The sequence below is a fragment of the Pipra filicauda genome, unplaced genomic scaffold (genome assembly GCF_003945595.2).
Source record: "Pipra filicauda isolate LSUMZ 115617 unplaced genomic scaffold, ASM394559v2 scaffold138_size1969278_pilon, whole genome shotgun sequence".
NCBI classification, from domain to species: domain Eukaryota; kingdom Metazoa; phylum Chordata; class Aves; order Passeriformes; family Pipridae; genus Pipra; species Pipra filicauda.
The window spans coordinates 914,609-936,094 of record NW_024103862.1 but is presented as its reverse complement, the minus strand read 5'-3'; the positions used below and the strand labels follow the sequence as shown (position 1 = coordinate 936,094).

The following is a 21,486-nucleotide window of genomic DNA, read 5'->3' as shown; positions in this document are numbered from 1 at the left end:
TAACATATTCAGCTCAGTTATGATTAGTTGATGTCATAGCGGAGGCATCAGAGAAGTTCTGGAAGAGGAAGCAGATACTTGGAGTGGCTTCAGAGGCTCTCTGTGTGCAAGTACAGCAGTAAGAAAGAGTTTATTGGGGAAATAGAGTAGCCAGTGTTCAAGACTGACTGTGGAGAAAACCGACTTTATACATGATGACTATTTTTTTGTGTGGCCACATGGACTGAAGTATCATCATTTTGACAAGCTGGTACCATCCTTCGCCACCCGGGGGTTTCTTTCAGTAAAGTTTTCATCACTGGAGATTTCTGATTGGATCCAGAGTATTTTTTCCCCTGAGCTGAAACACAGTAGATTAAGAACAACGTTTTTAGAAAGCAAAAATTTTTAAGAAGAAAATAAATCCACATTTACAGCATATGGTCAGATTTTTCCCTCTTTCTTTTCTATGTTTATTTTTCAATTCCAAAATACTTTTTCTGAGTTGTAGCCTTTAGACATTGAGGTATTCGCAACGATAATTGCTGACCCTTGCTTTCTGTTTCTCTGCTTTTCTTTAGAACTGTAGTACACATACTTACGTACAGCTGTGAGAAAGTTCCCAGCATTTGCAAGATTCAGTCCCATGTGCTCCTCTGAAAAGCAGAGTTAGCATAAGCGTGTCCAGGTTGACTATACAGCAGCTCAGCTCGCTGGACTAATGCAGTGCCAAGTATGGCATTTATCTTTGCTGTGGAAAGTTCATGTGATCTCCAAGAAAATGTTAATGAATTTTGAATAAGTAATAATGAATTTTTTTAAGATAAGTGAGGAATAATAAATATAACACCTTTTTTTTTTCATAGAAGCCACATCCTCCCTCAAGGAGAGTTGAACTTTCCAGTGTGATTTGAGGGAGTTTAAGCTTCCTCAAAGTTTAGGGATTTGTGGAGCAAGTGAGAGTAGTAATGCATCCTCTGAAGGATAACACTGCCCAGACATCCCAGAAGGATAATATTGCCCATTTCTAAGCCCCATGTCAGGCTTTGTGGCTGGTGGAGCTGAGGAGCCACTATAGTGGCTGCTCTTCAGCCTGTCCTACACATCCTTCCAGATAGGTGGCACAGGGAGCATAGACCTTCAGCTTTGTAGTTCCCCAGCTTCTTTGCCTAGAGGCTGCTTAATACCGGTGACTTAGTTGGAAATGATGTGATTATCCATAGGTATGAGCAGAATCTGTATCATAGCTCACCCTGTGCCTTCCAATACAATGCCTCAAAAGCATTTGTATTTTAGCCTGAAAAAAACAAGCACAAAAAATCTCTCTTAGATACACACAAACAAAACAAACAAACAAAAGAGAAAAAATAGCAGAACCTGGTTTAATCCACAGCAAAACCGAGGCAGCTCAAAGTTAAGCTTCCCATTCAACTACTAATTCATTGCTTTTGTTTGTGGGTATTGCAGTAGATGGTTGGTGAGAGTACCCGATGATTATCATCTTTCATAGTGATGCAGCTATCCCACAGAAGGGATTAAGAGTGAAGCTTCCTTTAAGTGCTTGCACTTTGCAGTGTTGCACTTTGCAGAGCATGGGGAAGTCGTTTCATGTGTGTGCAAGGGGGGCTGCACGTGGGTGCGAATTAATAGAGTTTTTAAATGTATTTTTAATTTTTATCTCCAAGCACTGCTCTATTATCAGCTAGATGATAAAATGTCTTGAATAGTTGACTCTAGGGCTTTCACTAAACTGCCCATGAATGCTGAAACCATCTGTTTTTCTGGACGTTTGTCAGGGTGAGTGTGGCAGAGGCAGCTGTTTGAAAAGGGACGCTTTGGATGATGAACCAGCCCATTGTTTCTGAGTGCGCTTGCATTCAGCGGCTCTACCCAAGCGTACTATAGAGCAATCAAAATCAAACTATTGTTTGTCCCAATCATATTGATCTGAAAAGAAGGTGGTGGGATGACCGCATTGTAGATGCAAATAGTTGTTTAGAGCAGCTGTATGCTGGCCAATATGTACCACAGTAGGAATCCCACATGGAAGCTAGAGGGCTCCCTGCACCCTACTGGGGACAGAGAAAAGATGATGCCAGATTGAACTTCAGTCTACAGCAAAAAGGAAGGCTCTGGACTGTTGGTATTGCTAGTAATTTGCTTTTTACAGCAATGGTTGACGTTAACCCTGTAGTGCCTTAGTAACTAAAGTCAATTGTTTGGGTTTTTTTCTGCAAGCACCTTGTGAAGAGAGGTTATCAAGAAGATAATTACCTAAAACTACTGCGATGAAATATAGAAGTAATTGGATTGCTTGGATGTCAACTATCAATTTTCTCTTCTATAAAAATTAATTGCATTTTTGTTGTTTTCTGTGCGGAATCATTCATGCAGTGTTTAAAGTTTTCATAATTTATTTATGATGATGAAAATATAGCAGCTGAATCGAAACATATTGTGGTGTATGTTTCTGTGTTAAATATAGCTGTCTTATCTCTGCAGAAAGCAGGAGAAAATATGATCTTTAGTGCATGTAATGAAGATTATAGCTTTTAGTTTAGAGGAACTAAGAAAGCTGCACTTCATCCATTAACATTTTAAGCTTTTTGGTTGTCCTTGTCACTTCATTGCATGCATGCTAATATCTCCTCATATAAAATTTAATCTGTTGAACTAAATGAAGGAATTAGTATCTGAAAGACATCTTTCATTAAGCAATTAACGAATCTTTCTAACAAATCTACAAAAGCATATGTGTTTATATTTAATAAGTATTTGTATGATCAGCCAATTACAATACATAGATACATCTTTTTTGTTTATTTGTGATATTACAAAATCTAAACTTACAATTAAGTTGCAATTATGCTTTACAAAATGTAACTTTCTAAACAACTGTGGTTAGGGAACTGCTGTCTTTAAGAATCATATCGCAGTCCCATAAAGCTTAATATCTATTTCTTTGCATAAGAATCTTTTTTCCTGTCTCTTTGTGATTCATGGATGAAAATGATGAAGTAGTAAAGAATCTGCACAGGGAATACATTCAAGGATATGTCTTTTTAAAATTAACAGTTATGTATATGTGCATGTAGGAGGGAAGCAAACAAGAAGAGGATGGCAGCCTGGATGAAAAGATGATCACCTGCACCAGCTGGAATATGTTTCCTTTCACAGCTCTCTTTTCAGGCTGCTTGCATAATTTAATGAAGGGACACCCCAGCCTAACTTAAAGTATTACTAAACCAGTGTCAGCCTCTGTGTAAAAAGAAAAAAAACATGAGTAATAATAGTGACATTGTCCTTTTGCCTTTGCACCATCATTAACTTCTTCGGGAGTCTTTAAATTCTTTTCTTAGCAGTATCTGTGAATGCTTCCTTCCTAGGCTTCCTTCTTGTTTGAATTACTAGTCTTCAGAATGCTCCATCTGATGTATAAATGTCCAGTCACTGCAGCACTTGGAATTGCCAATTGACTAGTAAGTCTTTAGTATGAATTTTAAGAAAAAGCTACTTGATTTTCTTGAATAAAGTGGTGCTCCTGTACTAGTTGCTCTATATTTGGCCCACTTTTATAGTTTTTTTTTTGGTTTGTTTTGGTTTTTTTTATAAATGAAGTCTTCACTGCAATCATGTAGTTTTTTGGAGAAAAAGACTATGGTAAAGCAGAGGAGCTATGAATCATACTAGCTTCAAAAAATGGCCATTTTTCTGAGTAAGGAGAAAATTCTGCATTAACTTGTTCATTTTCAGGCACATACAGTATTACAACAATTCTAAGAATTTCCTTCTACTAAATTTTGAAGAATAATGTTCTTCAGAAACTTCTACCCTTCTGAGTGCATATAGGTCCATGGCAGTTGGGAAGAAAACTCCGTAGAGAAAAATTTGAGGTAGGTAAAAGGAATAAAACCTCAAGTACATAGAAAATGCTGCAGCAGCAGTTATATCCAGTGGAGAGACCTGTGAGTCAGGTCAGTTAATGAATTACAGGAAGGCACTTGGGTGTTAAAAAAATGAATTTGGCCAGTAGAAAGACTTGTTTTTCTTTCCAGACGTACCAACCAACATTAAGACAGACAGTGTAGCATGCTTGATTTGAGTCATTTGCTTATCTTTTTCATTAGCAGTTTGCTACCTGACTGTTTCAGAGCCAGTTCTCCAAGTGTTAAAATAACTCACCAGCTTGACAGCTATCATATATGTCTGGCACTATTAACAAAGTGCAATCCTTGCCATGAAGTTTGAAAAAAATGTATCAGACACCTACTTGCTGGTTGCCAGAGGACCAAGCCTCTGAGCAAGAGAGAGACAGAGGGAGATGCTGTACCACCAGTGAAGTTCAGGGATGGTGAGGAGCCAAGACACCTGCTATTTTTACCTCCTGGAAAGGGTGGAGTGGAGGAATCCTGGAAATCTTTGTTTACTCTCAGGTACTTCTTTGTCGCATCTCTGAAAGTCTACTCAAAGTTTCACTCTTTGTGTCAATCTCAGGGTCGTGTTTGTCTCATCTTGTGTTGTGGTGGAGTCTGAAGTCTTCTGCTCAAGGATGCTTTTTAGCTGTGTGCAGTGTGCTTCACAAAGTATTGATAAGGCCCATTCCTATGCTGAAAGAGCTCTGGGCACTCTCAAGCATTAGCAGCTTCCTTCTGCTTTTAATCTTTTGTTTGCTCTCACATGGCTTTCTGGACATGGGCTTTTATTACACTCCTTTTATCATATATGCCTTGAGCAACTAACTCCAGTGGCTCCTTCAGTGGTACTCAGTTTCGCTGAATATTGGCATCCTGAAATTATTGTTCAGTTAAATCCAGAGATTTTACTAAGTGCAATTCCTGGATCTGCTTTACTTCAAATGGAATTACACAAACCGGAGCTAGAGAATATCAGTGTTTGGTTATAGTCCTTCTGATCAAGAGCAGTATAAATACATAGGTAGACAGAAATCCGTGCCTTGGAAAAATGATACATCACTAGTGTATTGCACTTTAACATTTTCTCATAGCCAGTTTTCACCAGAAAAACTGTGGAGATGCACTCGGACACAGATATAGGGTTGTGGTTTTATGCTGCAGTTACCGGAGGCAATCATTCACCTATGGTCTCCGGCTGGATTTGACTCTACTTTAGTCAACCCAATGCCTGTGTCTGCCGTGCACTTCCCAGTGTGAACATGGATTGTAGAAGAGATAGATGCAAACAATAATGCCAAACTATTAGTACTGTGTGCCTGTGTATTAATATTATTTGGCTGGGATTTTATTAGGGAAAAAAAAAATGAGAATTTCTTTTTCAGACTGAGTGAAGGCTCAGATCTCTAAATCCTATCAGAGACAGGGAAATAGTCTGATATAAATAATGTTTCTTTGGGATGGGTGCACAGAAATAAAGCTTATTTCACTTTGTTGCCTTTCAGATTGTAGTCTGCTTTAGTATATGCATTCTGTATGCGTTAGTATAAAAATGCATACATCTGAATCCACCTTTTCTTCTTTCCTTATTTTTTTGTGTTTAAGACGTGTTGTTATATCCCCTAAAAAGATTTCTTAAGAGTCTCCTTTTCCTAGTGGAAATTTTTCTTCCCAAAGAAGAATTTTGACAATGATACTGATTAACATCCTTTCACAAGGTGAATAATATGTTAGGCGAAAATGTAGTGGAGTTAGAGAATTTGGCACAAAATTGGAATAAGGACAAAATGTTGTCAGAATTGGGTGCTGGAAGCCATATGCTTCTTTTTTGAAGGTGGGTCACGTTTTTAGCTGTCAGATGGCTAAGAATTCTCACATCGCCCGTGGACTTCAGGCAGAGACAGGTTTTCACCACGGTGGGAAGGCAGACCTGCCTGCTACCCCCAATTTGGCACATGAATTCAAAACTTGTATGACAAGGCATCTGATTTATCAAGCCTAATTTGTGACGTGGAAGGACTTCTCTTACACAGATTTGTTTTCTACTCTTACTGGGGTGAGCTGTCATTTTATTACAAGTTTTGAAAAATGGGGAAGATTGGGTTTGTTGGTTTATATCTTTCTCCAAAGGATTAAACTTGCAAAATGAAGTGCTTGAATAGGAATTTCATCTTTAAAAGGGCACAATCATTCTTGTGTTTGAGAGAACAGAGAGACAAAGACGAAAAAAGCTAAAAATCCCCATAAAATTAGACTTCTGGTCTCAAACCCAGACGAGCTCATAGGTAATTTACACCAGACTTTTTTGCCCTCACTTTTATACCAGGTTGAATAAACCTGCTGTTTTTATCTTCCACTTCTTCCCAGTGTATTTTTAGGAAAGTTATTATGCTAAATAAGTATAATTCCTTGTCCAAAGAACTGATCTCACTCCTTTAGCATAAAAATTAATATCTTTATTTACTTATTTTTTTAATTGTCCACTAAGTTTTCTTTGAAATTCCAGAGGAGGTTTCATCAGAGATTTTTTGGGGGTGATACAAATATTTCTGCTGACAATATGTGGATTGACAGTACTATTGTGTTTCAGTGTCTCATTAGTAGGAAAAAAATTAATAGCTCTTGGTCCTTGGCCTTCCCTGTGTTTACAGTTCTGGAAGCACAGCACCCAGAAGAAGTTCTTGTCTCTGTCCTGAAGTGCACGGCCTCTCAGCTAAGGCTAACAGATCTTCCATTACTGATGTCCCACATTTCATCTTTGTGATTTCTGGTCCTTCTTTTTGTTAGGAGTGAGTCTTGACTTCACGTTCTCATTAACATCCTTATATTTATTATTTTGGTGGTGAAAATATTAAAACTAACTAACCTTAAAGCCAGTTTTTAAAGTACTTTACTGGTATTCTCCTTCCCATATAAATAATTTTTTTAGTGTGTAAACTACTGATTTTGGTGGCTGATTCCAGAACTGTTTGTGACTATTGGAGATGCTCTGCTGAATTCCAGATAGGTTAATAATTACTGGGTTTGTTGGTTTAGTTTTTAATGGAAAATACTGGTTCACAGAATCATAGACTCATAGAATGGTTTGGGTTGGAAGGGACTTTAGAGATCATCTCATTCCAACCCATCTGCAATGGACAGGGACACCTTCCATTAGACTAGGTTGCTCAGAGCCCAATTCAACTTGGCCTTGAACATTTCCAGGGATAAGGCAGCCGCAGCTTCTCTAGGCAGCCTGTTTCAGTGCCTCACCGTCCTCACAGTAAAGAATTTCTTCCTAATATCTAATCTAAATCGACCCTCTTTCAGTTCAAATCATACCCCTTGTCCTATCACTACATGTTCTCCTAGAAAAGAAAGATTTCATGTCTAGCTGTCCCCTTTCAAAAATTGTTTCAAAATGTCAGGATCTCTAGAGGTGTGTAGTACTCTAGTACTCCTTTTCTACATTATCATATTGTCCAACTCCTGATTTGTATGAAGAATGTATTTATTTCGACAAAAATCAGTACAGTGGTTTTTTCAAAGCAGACTATTCTTGACTTCTAATCTTTTTTTTTCAGTGTTTGGAAATGAAGCTCAGTTACACTTTATGGATGTTGTATGTCACAAGAAGGAGCTTTATGCAGCAGTTTATCATGCAGAATTTCTGTTTCTGAATGGTTTTTAATAAGAAACATGTTTGTGTTGAAATGTGTCTTTGCAACTTTCCAAGTAGAAGCCGACAGGTATGGACCCATTCACACTGAGGGAAAAATTATCCTACTTTCTTGCAAATGAGTTCTAAAAAAGGAAACTGCTTATGGTTATTAGGAGATCCTATAGCAATCTTTGTCCTGGCTTGCTCATACAATTCTTCTTTAGATGCTTACCAAGTTACGTATCCCAGTCATCTCAGAAAATATCTTCCCTTTACTAATATTTGCTTTAGGTTTGATTTGATACTCTAATCTTTATTTTACATCCTCGGCTGTCTGTGGTTTAATCTCAAACCAGTGAAAGTGGTTTCTGAGTGGCTGCACTGCTGTGGATCTCGTGTAGCTGAGCGGCATCAGCCCTTAAAACAGAGCTAGTTGCCAGCAGACTGGAAATTATTTCTGTTCTCCTCAAGCAAGGGTGGCTCTCAGGTAGCTTTCTCATGTTTTATTAGGAGGAATCTATGGCCTTTCAGTTCCTATGTGAATTTTCTATTTGTGAAAGCGGGTGGTATTTCTAGACATGGAAACTTTTGTGTACAGATTTATCGAACAAATTTGATATTCAGTACTCACTGCAGACAAATGCTGCACATTCAGTCCTCAGTATGCACACGTATCAAATGAGGAATGTGTACTCAGCCTTCACTTGAAGTAAAGGCTTTTCTCATTCCAGCATTGAGTGAATCAAAGTTTAATGATAGTAATGAGGCTAAATTAACAGAGTTTATGCATGAAATAAATATAAAAGATTCTAAATATAAAATTAGTTCCAGAATCTTGAAGATTTTAGGTCAGAAACCTTCTACTGCCATCAGTGTTTTTAACTGATGAATATTTGCCTCCCGTTCTGTTTTAAAGCCAGTTTCTCTCCTGCACTGAACATACAAAAAATACAATATAAAATACTGAATAAAAATGCTGTGTAATAACATAGCACGGTGATGGTTCAAGTACAAGAGTAACCAAGGGATGGTGATTAAAGTAAAATAAATATTTTACATAATTAAAAAAAAAAAAAAAAACCAAAAACCCACAGAGTTTTGTTCCCCCTCTTTAAAAAAGGTTTAGCAGTAAAATTTACTATTTTCTTAATTCTATGGGAAATTTCACTAAGGGTTAATTGGTTTGATTTATATTACCAGTATAGGAAAAACATGAAGAGAGTTTAACTTAATACTTCCCATGCCCAGCTAAACTGAGATATACTTTTTGATCGAACGGGATAATTTGCCTTTCAGAGAATCACCATGTTATGGCATATATTAAGGGAGAGTTAAAAGTGTTTGCTGTAGTTGCAGTAACTTTTGCAAAAATGGGTGTTGACATTGTTTGGGTATTGCCAGAAAACGAGGCAAAGTGTTTGCTTTATTAAAGGATAAAATCAATACTGCCATGTGAGGAAGTGGGAGTGCTCTGGTGCTCTGCTGTTCTACATAGTCTATGTGTGATGCCCAGTTTTCAGCATGATTAGGGTGATGTCCAGTTTTTAGCATGACCCCTAACTGGGGTTTGGTGGGATACATGCATCCCTTATTTGTGTGTGCTGGTATTTCTCTCTTTGAGCCACTGGCATGTCCAGATAGGCACTCAGAGCAGTTCCAGTGTGTTTGTACTCTGTTTTTGTTCTCTCCCTGGTCACTTCTCCTGAGACACTGTTAATGGTTTTGTGGAAATCATTTATGATGCAGCGACATGCTGTAATGAAGACGTAAAGGACACCATTCATTCTCCTAAACAGAGATTTCTGTCCTGTGTGGCCTCCAGCTGTGGGTCCAGAAGGTTGTAATTCTCCGTCCATGGCACTGTCAGACCTGCCAGCTCTGTGTGAATGTGGAATAAATATGGTGGAGCATCTCACAGTACTAGATGTCTGTCTTGAGGCAGCTGAATTGAGCCCTGCTTGTTTACTTCAGGTGAAGTAAATCAGTTCGAGCTCTACTGATGGTACGGTTGCTGTTTGGCACAGAGAGAGCGCACAGATAGAACAATTTTAGATACCTACATTCTGGTACCTGAATTTACTCTAAAACCAAATCCCACACATGCAACCAAAAACAGGGAACTTACTGTCTTCGTTGGTACATGGGTTGGAGGCTGGAAACTGTTGGCATGCCACTGTCTACCAACCTAAAGCCATTGTGGTGCATACTCATCTTTAAATAAAATGTGAAATTCTGGTAAGTGAAGTGTAACATATATTCAGCCTTACTAAGTTTGTGCACCTGACCACTTTAAGTGAAGACTGCAGTTGTCCCTGTGCTGGGGAGGTAAGACGGATATCTGTAGAGAGGAACTCAGATCCTGAGCACCTGAATTAGCACTCACACTAGGAACTATACTTTCCATCTGCTGTATAGTATATGCAGGGTGATTAGGATCCTTACTGCTTGCTTTAGTTTAAGAGAGATGAATCTGGACCTAAATTGTTTCACGTACAGTCCTGAGAGAAGCCCTGAAATGTAAAACAAGTATAATAAAGAATATGCAAGGAGGGTGGAGTGCTACGCAAGCGGTGTTAGGGAGACAGGCAAATATCAAACAGATTTAGTGGTTGGGAGGCTCAGGTGTTGGTCTGAGTGTTGAATTTGAGTTAGGAATTGTTTTCTTGCTCATCTTCTTTAAAAGCATGGTCTGGGGTTTTTTTGTCAGATATGGGATTAGCAATGGTTCATTCCAGCTGTCATCATGACCTGCAGCCTGTGTCTTCTCTATTGAGAATTCATAAAAAACCAGTAGCAGGCAGTTGTGATTATTCCAGTGGGAAGGAAGGAGAAACCACTGATAATTCCCAGGAACACTGAAGTGTCCCTAGAATAAAATCAAGTTCTTTAGGAGCAATTCCTAATAATTCTTTTTGTTCTCCAACAATGGTTTCTGTTCATGGGACAAAGCTTTACTCTTCATTTAGTTATGTTCTCTCTGGAAAGCAGAAAGAAGAGTTCTTCTGGGAAATAAGGTGGCCAAAAAAAGAGAAGCTGAACAGTCGCATTCCACCTCAAGAGCATCTCTACTGTGCAGAGGTCCCTGGTTCAGAGACCCCTGCCCCAATGTTTTGTCCAGCTTGTGCAGCAAGAGCTGCACAAGAAGGAGTAACTTGCAGAGACTTGGCTCTGCTTATAAAGGGTCAACTTCAGGCTGAAGGCACTTTCATCTATTGTATTTCCTGCTCTGCTCTCCTGAGGCAGTGAGATGCCCACTTAATTGCAACAACACTGTGCATTTATCAAGATTAAGAATCAAAGCTGAGAGGTAGGGAGGGATGTGGATTGTCCAAATGTGAACTCCTGGCACCTATGCTACCCTGCGTCTCTGAAGGGTCATCACAGGGCCTGAGGCTTTGCAGATGGTGGCAGAAAGGCTGCAACCTCATGTTTGCCAGCAGCAGCCTGTCTTAGCAGCTCTGATTAATACCAGTGATGATGGTATTGAGAATAAAAGAGAAACATTGTTCCCGTTTTTAAAAAGTGGAGAAAGGAAAATCGAGAACTACAGACTGGTGAGCGTCACCTTTGTGCCTGGGAAGATCATGGAGCAGGTCCTCCTAAAAGATATGCTGAGGCACGTAAGAGACGAGGTGATCTGAGGCAGCCAACACTCCTTTACCAAGGGCAGTCTGGTGGCCTTCTATGATGGAGGGGTGACAGTGTCGACAAGGGAGGTCTGACAGAAGCCATCTATCTAGATTTCTGTAAGGCCTTTGATATGGTCCCACATGACATCCTTATCTCCAAATTGGAGAGACATGGATTTGATGGGTGGACAACTCAATGGATAAAGAGTTGGATGGATGGATGCAGCCAGAGGGCTGAGGTCAATGGCTCTATGTCCAGGTGGAGGCCAGTGACAAGTGGTGTCCCTCAGTGCTCTGTCTTGGGACTGTTGCTCTTCAGTATCTCCATCAATGGTACAGACAGTGGGAGTGAGTGCACCCTCAGCAAGTTTGCAGATGGCATCAAGCTAAGTGCTGCAGTTGACACAACAAAAGGATGGGATACCATCCAGAGGGATCTGGAAATCCTGAGAAGTGGGCCACGGGAACCTCATGAAGTTCAACAAGTCCAAGTGCAAGGTACTGCACCTGGGTCAGGGCAATCCCAGCATGAGTAGATACTGGGAGAAGTCATTGAGGGCAACCCTGCAGAGGAGAACTTGGGGGTTCTTTTGAATGAAAAGCTGGACATGAGCCAGCAGTGTGCATTTGCGACCCTGAAAGCCAACTGCATCCTGTACTGCATCCTGCATCAAAAGAGGAATGGCTGACAGGTCGAGGTAGGTGATTCTACCTCTCTACTCTGCTCTTGGGAGACCCCAGCTGGAGTATTGTGTCCGTGTCTGGGGTCCTCAACACAAGAAAGACGTGGACCTGTTAGAGCAAGTCCAGAGGATGCCACGAAGATGACAGAGGGATAGAGCATCTCTCATATGAAAACAGGCTGAGAGAGTTTGAGTTCTTCAGCATGGAGAAGAGAAGGAAATCTCATTGAAAACCTCATTACAGCCTTCCAGTACCTTAAGGGGGGCTATAAAAAAGGAGGGAAAGGGACTTTTCATACAGGCCGATAGTTACAGGACAAGGGGAAACAGCTTTATACTGAAAGAGGGCAGGTTTAGATTACATGTTAGAAAGAAGCTCTTTATCCAGAGGGTGGTGAAGCACTGGAGCGGGTTGCCCAGGGAGGCTATGGATCCCTGGAAGTGTTCAAGGCCAGGTTGGATGGGGCCCTGAGCAACCTGGTCTGGTGGAAGATGTCCCTGCCCAGGGCAGAAAGGTTAGAATGAGATGGTCTTTAAGGTCCCTTCCAACCCAAACCATTATATGATTCTATGATCCTGAGGGAAAGCCTGTGTAAAAATACTAGGTTAACTTCTACCCATGTTTCATGGCAGAAACATCCTTTTTTAGGTTTCTGGAAAGGATGGTCTGAATTCCTGCAGCAATCTCAACTTCATGACTTAGGAGGTTTCTTCCATCCCCATGTTCTCTTATTGCTGTTTGAGTTGCTGTAACCTTAATTAAGGTTGCCTTCTTACAGTATTTTTTTAAAATATGTTCTTGGAAGTGTTGAACTGCTTGTGAGTTTAAAGCAAATTAACAATACTTCTTTTTTCCCCCCCTCTTGAAAAGCTGTTTTACAATATGTCTCTTGTAAACTTGCAACTTTCTAAGTTTCTGTATCAGAATGTGAATTGATTATGGGATTTGACGGATTGTATCCCATTAGCTCTTTGGCTTGTAGGAAACAGCCCTTGACCTATTTTTTTAAGCTTTATTTCATAAATGTTTTCAAAACTGTCTGAAGATCAAAAAAGCAGGGTCATTCATTTAAATTTACTTTAAAGACCAGTGGTTCATGGCTAATGAATGTATGGTTTATTAATCAAATGTATGTAGCTGAAAGAAGCCAACTACAATTCGCTTACAATTGCGATTTTACCCTATTTTAACGTTATTTTAATGAGCTACAGATTTGAATGTGGGCTTTGTTCATCTGTTGCTTCCACTCAATTGCAGTTTCACCCTAAGAAGACACAAGACAGATTGATCAGGCTTCCAGTCATTGTGAGACTTAAATGAAGTGAACAGGGCCTTATGTTTCAAAACCAAATGAGAGGATTAAAGCAACAAGAAAAAAAAAATTCTCCTATGTTATCTGTCTGCTGTTCTTAAATTTGATTAAGCTACTTGCCACTAAGCACTTTTGGTTTTACTGTAAATACAGCCTAGAAATAAATTTTCATGGCCGCAGGCACCAATCAGCAAGTGATACCATGAATAATTAGCACTTAGAAACACTTGTTCATGTTAGAATATTTCTTTGATTGCCATTTCCAAAAACACACTCAGATAATAGGACAGTACATTTCTTTAAGGTCTAATTGGGATAGAGCTCTGTGCCAGCAGTTGCAATAGTAGTATAAGCAAAGTTTTCTGAATATTTGGGTTTTGTGTGTGTATGTAGTGCAAGTTTGTATTTTATGAGAAGAGGGAAAAAAATAGTCTCAAGTTAAACTATAGCAATATGATGTATCCATACTTTATTTGTTAAACTGCAGCATTCAGTTCTGGGCTATAAAAGGCACTTTTGAACCTGAATATGACCATATCTAATATTACCTTTGCAAAATATATGCAGATTGCAATGACCTGTAAAATAATTAAATGGCCTGTGAAGACAATGTAAGCAAGAATTCTGTATCCTACTTTTATTCTTTTCTGCTTTATTCTTAAAAGCTCTCCGGTTCGCTTGAGAATGTCTGATAGGGAGTAGCAATCCTTGTGAGTTATACTGAACATAAACTCTGGGAACAGCAATGTAGAAGCATAGCTCAGTTTTATAGACTTTTGCTTTGGTTTGTATGTTTAGCTTTTGACATAAGTGTGTTTGAACGACGAAGTCCATCAAGAAATACTTTGAAAATATTCATCATGTGAGTAATACTGCTCTATTTTTCAAATATGTTTAATTTACGTATTTTATAATTGATGTTGATGCCAATTAGACATTTCTGTATTTGATGTACACCTTTTTTGTTCCAAATTGCCTTTTGAATTTTTCATTAAAAACTTAAGGAACAAAGCAATCTAACCTATCTGCAGTCGATCCCACATTTCTTGTGTATCCAAACTCCCACCCTACTCTAGGGTGATTTTCTGTGCAGAAAAACCCTGACTGCAGATTCTGGTGGCCCGACTAATGTGGGGCTGTTCTCTCAAATGACTTTATAGATTGAGATTTTAAATAAGAAATGCAAGAAATAAATTTTGTTAATGCTGAGAATTTTTGCAGGATTTAAAAATGCTTTTAGAGGGGAAAACAGCTATGTAATGGCCATAAAAGAATGGTTTTGAAAACTGTTCTTTATATAATGTCCTGACTACATTAAGTACAAGCACCAGCTAATTAGTGTAGGATCTCAGTGGAGCAGGCTAAATTTGTGGCTGGTGAAACTGAGGCAGAGAAGGAAAAACTGGACTTTCTGGTGTGCTTATGCATATCTCCAGTGATTGGCATCTCTATGCAACAATTGAAGCACAGGCTGCCATAACTTCTCATTTAGTTAAGCTAAGAGCGATAAAGGTAGGGAAGCTGTGGCAGTGTAGCAGTCAGCATATGGACTTGGGACAGCTTAAGTTGTGTGATGTTGTCTCTAGTACCAAGATAAAAGCTAATTGGGGTTTGCTTCACTAGACTGTGAGCTGTACCTTCATTCAGTATCCAAAGGACAAATGCAATATAGAAATTGTAAGATTACGATCAGATTTGGGAGTACCAGACTCCCAGATTTGCATGGCTTTCTCTTGAGTATTCAGACTCTCCTTGTCTTGTTTAAGTGTTAGACTAATGTCTATCAGCCTCAGGAATTAAATGTGCAAGAATGAACACATTGATAAGAAAAACTAATTTATAATCAACACTGAGTCTTTATGCAAAAATTTAGAATAATGCAGGTCTTAAATCTGTCTGATTCCCACACATTGTTTTTAAATAACGTACTGCATGAAGTACATTTTTTGTGTTCTAGGGAGATGATCGTTAATAGACCTTTGTGTTTTCTCAGCCTTTGTGTGGCCATATGTAAACTTGAGGAACTGGGTTCTGTTGTGTTCATCTATGTCTAGCTGAAATCAAAGGTAATTTGATATTTTTCACCCCAAATGAGAATTTAGGTGAAAAAAATATTGGTGGGTGAATTTGAAGCACAAACATATTCATCTTCTGTATGTTAATCTTTATGCGAGCCATATGCTCTTATTTAGGAAGAAAGTTCTAAGAAGTATTTGCATGTGTTTTTAATAGAGTTGAATTACTTTGTATTTCGTAAAAGTATGTATGAAGGCCAAAGCACATAGTGCGATGAAATTTCGTAAAACGTTTGTGGGCTCATTTTCTGCAATGCAGGGTGTTTGGTGGCACAGTCGGTGAATATTTCTGTATAGCTTCACAGTGTTAAACAAATTTCTCTTGACATTCAGTATATGTAAGTAACTGAGAATATAGTTCATTTCATTTAGTGTTCAGTCATCTAAAATCAAAGCATTTGGAATATTATTACTCAGCTTTGATATAAATGAATAATCTACCGTGTATTAAGCTTGCTCTGTTTCAACTGGGATTTCCAGATAGCACAGGTTACCATCTGTATTTTTTCATATTATTATTGCCCTCATAATAAGTTCAAGGTGAGATTTTCAGGCAGTAAGCTGCAAGTCAGTTTTCATATAAACACTTTAGAAAAGCCATCTTGACATCAGCACCTTATGCAGTCTTCCATCTATAATGTAGATGACTACACCTGTGTTATTTTTATTTCTTCGTTACTTTGTGTCTGCTCATTTAAAAATGTTTAAAGCATTAAAAACGCCTCTGCAAATATGTGTGAAAGGAGACAATTGTTCTTGTAGGAAAGGCCTGGAAAACACACAAAAGAGGCCACAGTGAGACGATAAACATAAAGGTCCAGGAGGTATTATGATGAGGTTCACAGATACTGTGTTCCAATCAAGCTCAATAAGCTCTGAATTCCTATTATGTTTCTCAAGCCTCCAAAAAGACATGGGAAGAAACCAAAAGTTTAAGTCAAATAAAAAGCACTTAAGCCATGAGCACATGAATGTATAGCTGGGTAATGGAGCTTTCATCTCTGAAATAAAAACAGTTCAATTCAATTGGAACTGAAGTTTCTTCCCCCTTTGTAAAAGTTTATTTTAATGAGTTTCCATTTTATGCGTGGGCTGTTCTTTAATCGATGCTGCTCCATTGAAGTTTTACCCAATGAAGACACAAGACAGATTGTCCAAGCTTGCGGCTATTGTTGGGAGTTGATGAAGTGTATGGGCCCTTATGGTTGATAACAGAAGTAGATGGTCAGAGCCAATAAATAAAACTTTAACTCTGATTGTTGGCTGCTTTATGCTGAAAAGCTTTCTATTACCATGAATCTTTGGTTTTGAAGGACTTGTGAACCCAAAGGCAGCTTGTAGCTCTGTCACACAGACTAAGTTGGTCAGACAAGCAGCAATCTGTCCTATCCAATAAACCCAGTTTTGTCTTTTGAATTCTAGACTTCTCTTCAGGAATCAACATTGTTAATATCTTGACAGACCATTAACTTCATAATACATGTATCTGCTGCCCTGTTGATTTATCATAAAAAATTGATGTTTGCAGAAGTTAAATTGTGCTGTCCTTGATTGTGTTTTTACAAAGCACATATGAGAAAGAACAATTTTAACAACTGGAAGCCTGTGCTGATGTTTGAGGACAGTAATAAAATATTTTTGTGACAGCACTGAGTCACAAATGCAAAAGAACCCTAAGAAGATTCAGATTCTGTATAGAAAGGAAAGAGAATATTAACCTAGGGGTTTGAGTTTTTTCAATGATAAATGAGATTTGTTTTACAGATAGAGCAGTCTAGAGACAGATTTGTTTGTCGCTTGGTCCGAAGAGAACTCAGTGAACAGAAGAGCAAATATGAATTCAATTAAAATACTCTGTATATTTATGGAAGAAATGTCATTCATTTCAATTTTAAGAAGAAAATCTGTTCAATATTTGTGTTATAAGTGGTTTTGTCTGAGCAGCTATACTTGTGGGACAGCTAGTGGCTGCCTCACTTTGAAAGTGTCACGCAGATACAGTGGAAGATATCTGGCCTTAGAGATGCATTGCGTATCCTGGAGTTTCCTGATTCTTGGGGTGAGAGGGAAAGAAAGGGGGTGAAGAGCCCTGACTGGCTGGGAAAATGCAGGGAGTGCAGGTGTGAGTACCCTTGGGATGGATTGCAGGAGGAAGAGTTGTGGGGAAATGGGAGAGAGGTTTCTCTGGGAGTGTCTGTTGTGTACTTGCATGAAGGTCACTTAAGATCTGCCCCTCCTAATCTTCAGAGGTTCTTACTCTTCTTCAACATCGAGGTATCAGAACCTCTTTCAGTGGCACATGTAGTAGCATGACTAAGATTTGTCACGAGTGATCTGTTCTGTTATTCCTTACAGCTGAACACAAGAAAACACTTTTTTACTGTGAAGGTGGTCAGATATTGGAACAGTATGCTCGGGCATGTTATGGAGTCCCCCATCTATCCATACATGGTCCTGGCAACCAGCTGTAAATGACCCTGCTTGAGCAGGTGGGTCGGACTATACAATCTCAAAAGGTCCCTCCCAACCTAAATGATGGCAAGTTTTTGTGTACTGTGCAGTATTTTATTCTGGTAGACATGTTGCTTGGCTTCTAATACTCCATTTGGCATCTGTTTCAGGAAAGAGAGAGGAGAAAGATGCAGCTTGCATATGGAATAGGAGGTCATTCTCAGATTGGCTGCCAAAAACCCCTCTCCTGTAATGATGATATTTCAATCTGCAATGGTAATTGAAACAACATCCACTCATATACAGTACATGGGGAAGATGGGCAAATCTTTTTGATGCACATTTATTATGCCTGAAAAAAACCCTCTATTTTTCTTAATAGTGTTAATATAGTTACAATAATATTTATACATTTGCTTTTATTAAGTGGCACTGCACTGAACACTGTTGATAATTCTTCACTCATACATTTGATGAGGATGAAAATTCCATTTTCATCATTATTTTCTTCATTAGAAGACCTGCATTTTGTCCACTTTCTAGAAGAAGTTGGTCTTGTGAGAAGAGGTGACACAGGGAAATAATGTACAAGGTGTGTGTGATCAAATGGATGCATTTAGTGTATACCCAAGAATCCTGGACTGTAGCTATGGTACCTCTAAACTGTGCACCAATATGTGTTTAAGGACAGGCTTTGGGTGAAGTATAGAAGCCCTTTATTGTACACGTAGTACAGTAGCTGCTCCTGCAATGTAATATGCCAACCCTGGTCTTCATAATCACAAAGATCTCATATCTTTTGTGTGCTAAATATGCTGATATTACCATGTTCTTGCAAACCATGTGTTAACTCCAAGTGTGTTAGATGTTGTAATGGAGTAAATGTTTTGAGTATAACTATTGGGATGTGGGTAGCTGGAAAGGCTGAACTTAGAGTAAGAAACTTTGAAATACCTGGAGGAAAGCCAGCTACTAAAATCTCTGTGAAGAGTGGACACAAATGAAGACAATTTCATGACAAATTAAAGGTCAGGCTAATTTAGTGTTAACCAGAGTTGTTTAGCACCCAAGATGAGTTGGTCAGACCCTTGTGAGAGTGTGCTGATTGCACAAATCTCAAAGAATTTAACCATCGTTTGTATTGTGCAGGATCTCTTTTGGCTCTCTCAAAGCCACTAACTGAGAGGATTCAAAGACCTAATACTATCTTACTCCAGCTGATGACACTTCCATCCTTATTACATTTATCTGTTCATTCCTGTGGAAAAATATTGTGTTCTAGGCACTGGTGGTAGCATGACCTGCTAATAAAGCGGGGGTCATACATTTTCATGAACCAGATCTTCTTACTGCTTTTTGCATCTCTTCTGTAGTATGCTTAGAGATTTGAACAGGAATAGTGATACAAAACTCTGAATAAAAGCTGAGTGGCTTTGTGCAAGCAGATCTCCTTGTTGGGGAATATGTAATGTGAGCTCTTGCAGATGAATCAGATGCAATACATTATTCTTCCATTTATATTACATCCTTCTTTCTTTACTTTTATCAAACACTCAGTGTCTCATCACCAAAGACCTGCAATGTAACTGGCTGCATTTGCTGATCAGCTTTTTCTCAAGATATGGACAATACAAGTAATAGACAAAAAATTCATTCATTTCCTTGCCATTGCCCATCCTTACACAGAAGCTTTGCTGCCAGTTCTTTCCCAGAGAGGGACTGTGACTGTACAGACATCCTTAAGAACAGTAGACTGGACACCCCAAAGAGCCCACTGAGCGAGAGAGAGAGCACAATCAGTAAACAAAGTAATTCAGAGACTCACTTTGCCATTCCCGGTCGGCACAAAGAGAATTCTCTGGCAAGTTTCAGATTCCAGAGCTGGCTCCAAGCAGGGAGAGTGGTGCTCCTTCCTAAGGCATCTAATTATGAGTCTGTTCCTGGGTATTATCTGGTACAGGGAGGTGTGCTTGCATTTTCCTCATGAGATAAAATTATTCCTCTCCCTCTAATTACATGTGATAGGAATTAATTCTTTTTACATTTAAATCAGTTTTATATCAAGTTACTTTTACGTTCTAATAAACCTCAGGTTATAGAGTTGCTTTAATTCCTCTACAATTGGAATTAGAGAGTCTGATGATTGTTTCCACAAGGGTGCTCTGAAGTAAGCATCCTTATCCATGCTTTGCTTTGGATAGACTAGTTCATCTGGGGATTTTACCAGGTTCAGCAGTTACACTTTGGGCGAAAGAGTCCTGGGCAGTTGAAGTCTGCTGGCACCCTCACATAATTCCTTCTTAAAAAAATGCTCTCTTCTCTTATATAGCATCAGTAGAGCTTGGTGACAGTATCAAAAAGAAGTGTAGCTTAAGTTTGGGTTTGTATGTCCTGGCTTAATGAAAGGGAAGGTTGTCGGAGGAATGCTGTTCATAGTTTAAGATAATGAAAAATGCACAGTTAAAATACCAGCTATATTTTGAATAAATTTTCAGCCATACATGCTTTTCCATGCTTCACCTGCAGCTATGACAACTGAGGACCATGGAATATATTAGGAGTAAGGACTTTGTAGGGAAGGACTGCGATGTCTGTAAACCACTGCTGAGGCTGCATCTCAGGTCCCTAATCATGCTCTGAGCTTGGGCTTCGTCCAGGAGCTGCACAACTGCTCAGTAACAAGCTTTGGCTTTTCTGGTCGAGGTGTAGCGGTTAATGACTGGAACTCTGGAAAACCCTGTTGCATTAAGGAAAATGGTGGGTTGTGTCAGGTCATCAGAGCACTGACTTTTAGGTCTCTGGAACATAAAGCAGCATCCACTAGGAAAACTGTACTTGATAAAGCAAACTTCTTTTGCCGGAAGATAAAGAGGATTAGAGTTCGATTTATATGATAAAAATATTGGCTAGAGGCTGTAATCGCTTGCTGTCCTTTATTATAATCCCCCAATTGCCAGATACGGGTCAAAAAGGTAAGATGTACTCTTTTGTACCAAAGCAGTGGAGTAATGAGGACATCTGTTTTCATATGGTACTTGACACACACTACCAGAAATTTGATGTCATGCTGTCCAAACTTGTACATCATTGCAGAATTGCATTAGCTTTTCTGATTGATTCTGACAAGTCACTGACAGTTTTTGAGGTGAAACACAGACATGACAAAGGGCAAGCAGAGGCTGCATATGTCAGCTGGAACACTCCCTTGTTGACTCAAAAGGGTGAAAATCTCTCAGTCTTGTCTCTATCTGCCCCTTGCTGCTGTTTAAGCTCCCCAGCCTTGCAGCTTTAGACATTATGTTGTTACAAGAGCGAGTCCTTTTGAGATTTTGCTTCAAAGAATTATAGTTCCCAGGAATCCCAGTTCTCTTCATGCGTGTACCCATAAGGTAAAAAAGTGTAGTTCAGTAAATTTATTCATCATGAATCATGAAAAGTTGATTTCATTTATTACATCACACCATAAACATAGTATTTTTTGCTTTGTATTTATGCATGAACTTAATTTACCCTCACGGTGTCAAGCAAGTCTATTTCCTTTCCAAAAAGTGTCGACATATATGTGCTAACACGTAGTGGTTTAAAATACCAGTGCTATGAAAGAAATTGTTGGTTTGGTTTTAATGTTGTATGGGTTTGAGGTGGTTATTTTTTAAGAAAAATAAGGACAAATTGCACTCCAGTGAGGATATATGTAGGTTTACGAGCTCTGAAACAACACAGGATTCCCTCCGGTGCTACTGTCAGTAAGGTCAAATGCACCATTTGTTCTCAATATATATTTCTAGGTATGCTGGCAAAAGAG

General features: G+C 39.0%; 1 protein-coding gene across 3 annotated transcripts in view; it reads left to right on the top strand.

Moving 5' to 3' along the window:
- Nucleotides 1-21,486, top strand: part of LOC114002263 (cytochrome P450 7B1) — a 223,530-nt gene that overhangs the window by 129,781 nt on the left and 72,263 nt on the right. The window contains exon 1 of one of the 3 annotated variants that reach the window (XM_039378421.1): nt 4,326-4,412. The exons of the other annotated variants lie outside the window; for them this stretch is intronic. The gene's annotated coding sequence lies outside the window, so the exon portion shown is untranslated. Of the gene's footprint in view, nt 1-4,325; nt 4,413-21,486 lie in introns of those variants that run through there. 3 annotated transcript variants of the gene reach the window in all.